We start from the raw sequence: 4,089 nt of genomic DNA on the forward strand, positions 1-4,089 counted from the left end.
GACCCTTTGGGATTAATGTTAATTAGGGTGGTGGACACACTCTATGCCCTCAAAAAAGTAGGGGGACAAAGTAGGCTTACACTTCTTAATGGCTTCTTACCAAGTGAGAAGGTGGGGAGGGGGAGTGTGGTGGGCCATATGGAACCTCCAATTTCCCTCCTTTTTGATATGGTTTGGAAAAAATCCCAAAATTTTGAAAATTTCAAAAACTCAAATCTTATCTTCTTAAAACCTCCCTAAACCTATTTTATGATCAAGAAAGCATTTTTTGACCTCAAAAAGTTAAAACGTGTACCAAAAAACCCTAAAATTCAATTTTTTTCAAAAAATTTTGAAAGATCATTTTTTACTATCCAAAGCCTCCCCAAAACTAATCCTCAGGTAATAAGTGTTTTTTTCTCTCTAGAACCCCTTTTCCAACCCCTCTTTGGTTGCAACCATCACACTCACCCTCTACTCCAACACTCTCTCTACACCATCTCCATTATTGCAGCAAGAAAGCTCCTCTCTCCTCCCCTACCACCTCCCATTGCCACACCAAGCAAGGGTTATCCACCTTCTCCTCCCATCGCCACACTAAGAAAGGGTTATCCACCTTCTCCTATCACTTTCTCCCACCTACATTGTAGCAACAAGCAAGGTCCTGCTCCTCCTCCTAATTGTCTTTGTTCAACCATGGCCAGCTCTACGCTGCAAAGGCGGCCAAAGAATGAGGTCACAACACTTGCATGCCACAACACAAGAGGTATAGATTATGAGTGGGTGCCACAAGAGTTCACCAAAGGTGCTTGGTTATACATGCAGCCATCTGCTATTGGCCCTCATCGTGTGCGAAATCATGCAAACTTGGATCATCATTGGAAAGGACAGCTCCTTAGATTCAAGAACCACAAAGACAAGGGAACCGTAGCCAGTGTGCAACATGTTTTCTCAATGTCAAGCATGCTATTGCAACAACCACCTCGATTTCCAACACATTGTAAGTACATATTTTGAGAATAAAAGCTAGGTGTGGAATCACAGTGTAATGTTTTTGTGGATTCATACTTAAGATTTACCATGCATTTATAGTCATATTTTCATCCACATTGGTCGAGGAGCAGCCACTAGATAGTCTCTCCAGCACATTCAATGCTATACATACATGCGACATTGGAGCAACAACTTTCACACATCTTTGCCCAACCAAACTGGTTCAAAGAAGGATTTTCTTCTATTCTCACTCTTATATGTGCCTACTTCTACACAAGAGTTTGGAAAGCTTGAACCCATCAAAGTATCTTCCTTATTAAGTATAAAGTGGCCACAACCACATTTGTGATCGATAGCATCTTTCAAGCAAAAGATGATAATAGATGTCCAAAACTCTTTGAAAACACTCTAAAGCTTCTAGGTCTATGGGCTTGAGTTGGTGTTTGCCTATTCATTGTTTTGTGCACATTTTTAAGGAGTTTGGATTTGTGGAGACTATCACAATGCTTGTATGTAAAGATGTGCATTATGAAGAATTAGAAAGTCTTTTAGAAGAGGGATGGGGTTTTGTGGAGGGCATGCAAAATGGGGATAGGTACCGTTGAAAGGTTGGAGTTTCAGATATTGGGATGCGCTATTTAAAAGCCCGCACCTCCTTGTATATACGATTTCACTATGATCATTGGATGTGCAAGCTTGGAGTGTGGACTCCCTTACAGAGTGTAGATGGCACTATTGCAAGCTTTGACATTACAATGAGGATGCCCAATGATGCTTTGGGGACTGTCCGAGTGAACAAACATTGGACTCTCAGTAATGTGCGAGAACATTTGGCTATTATGGGTTTTGAGGCCCTTCAACAAGTGCAATTTCGTTTGCAAGGTCACAAGGTGAGAGTCCTTCCATCATATTTTCAATACATCGTATTTTGGCAATCATTGGCTACTTATTGTAATGAATGGCTAATTATTGTAATGAATGTCTGTAGATTGCCAAGAGAATGGAAGACAAATTGAAGGTCGAGGAGGACTGGCGCATGGATGGAACTATGCTATCGCTCTTATAGCTTTGTAACTCTTGCAATTTTGAAAACAATCCCTGATGTAATCGACATGATTTGCTTCGCCAAATTATGACTTTTAATATAATTTTTCACATTGAGCTGAAAGTTTCTTTTTGGGTGAAAGTGCCTTTTTTAAAAAAATTGGGGAAAGGGCCTTCTTTAAAAAAGGGACCATTATAAAAGGGGGGCTGCATAACTCATTCACACTTTTCACTTTCGCAACACTTGAGCTCCTCCACTTTCTGTCTGCATCCCAGGCTAGACATGGATGCCTCCACAGCCTCTGCATCTGCACCCACATCCACCCCTTTTTCACGCTTCATCCTCTTCCTTGAGGACACCAATTAGTTGGACCTGCACACCTTCTTGACTCATTTCCCCGACCTTGACACCGAAATTGCCCTTCGCATGGATACATTCACCGAGATTTCAATGTTCATGGAGGAGCACATCATAAAATATTCCGTATCTATCTCCCCACATGCAGGAATTTGGGTACCTTACTATCTTTTGTGCTACATACACAAAGGTGATCAACACCCATTCTCTAAGTGATTGAGACGGTTCCAAGAAATTGTCACCGACACACGCCAGTTATTGGACGAGTAAGCCCCAAGGGTGTCAGCCCTCAAGAAGCGCAAGTTGGGGGTGGAGTACCTTTCTCAACTGGAAACATTCATCTTCTTTGTGAGCGAGGAACCTGATTTGGAGGAGCTCCGCCTACCACACCTTCAGGCTGGGTCCTTATCAAGGACACCAAGGAACAAGAGGTTGTCCCCATAAACCTTGCAGGGGAAGGACAGACACTCAGGCTCGAGTACCCCAAGAGGCTCAAGGAGGTGGTTGATGCTACCATATACATGTGGTAGTGATGTGTGTGAACACATTATGACCACCGGGGCATTTTTCCCCTCTTTAGGAGGTTTTTTCCCCCGTGCATTGTATATATGCCCATCACTCTAGGGCTATCTATCTTTCCATTGTACACTAAGTAACACACTCTCTATTGTGTGCCTTGAGCTTCCTTACTCTTCTCCAAGCTGTTTTCATTTCTCTACAACCCTAATTCCAATAGTTGGTATCATAGCAAGTTGCGTCTCTTGGGCTCAGTCGCCAGCTGCTCCAGCACACGCCTGCTCACTTACTCCAATTTTAGTGAGGTTTGGAGAGCGTTCGTAGGTCGACAAATATCTCGAGATTTCTCGTAGAGCTTAATCTGCGTAGATTTTTGATTCGGGCTCATTTTGGCCTCCATTTCCACTACATGCAGGTCTACACAGGCAATTGCATCATTTTGTGCAAAATTTTTGTCAGTGTCATTTTCTATATAATAGGTGCCTTACAGTATTCAATGGTTTGTGCTATATAGCAAGTGTTGTTCCCACTTCATTTCTCCTCTTTTTGGGCAGTTTTCACATTAGGTGCATCATTTACCATGGCTAACAACAACACAGATGTGTTCAAGATGTTTGCTACTGAGGACAGGTTGGATGGGGACAATTACCCTATGTGGGCTTATATGATGCAACATGTTCTTGTGAAAAAGGGCGTCTAAATTATTATGCAGGGCATTGATGTACGTCCTGGTTCTGAGGATGTAGGTGATGCTGAGGATATGGCAGGTCTTGCTGCAAGGATTGCTACTATTAGAGCTGTTTTGCCTATGGTAGAACAATCTCGTTGGGATGTAAAGGATGCACAGGCTCATGCATTGATTGCATTGTCTATGAAGTGCACAATCGTTCCTCATGTTCGTTCAACAAAATCTGCAAAACAGACTTGGAATATTTTGGCTGGTCTTTATGCAAGTCGCAATGAGGCTAAAATTGCTTAAAGAGATGGAGTCAAAGATTATGCATGAGGAAGATGATACGGACACTTTCCTTGCTAGTGTCAAGGATATCAATGAGCAACTTATTCTGTAGGTGAAGTCATTTCAAACAGTTTCCTTGTGCAGACTGTTCTTGATGCCTTACCGGATTCTTACCAGACCTTTGCTAGTACTTGGAGACTTATGACCCAAGGAAATCCTAAAGTTGTCAAGTTTGATGCAT

The sequence above is a fragment of the Adiantum capillus-veneris genome, chromosome 17 (assembly GCF_014529385.1).
Source record: "Adiantum capillus-veneris isolate H3 chromosome 17, ASM1452938v2, whole genome shotgun sequence".
In the NCBI taxonomy this organism is placed as follows: Eukaryota; Viridiplantae; Streptophyta; class Polypodiopsida; order Polypodiales; family Pteridaceae; genus Adiantum; species Adiantum capillus-veneris.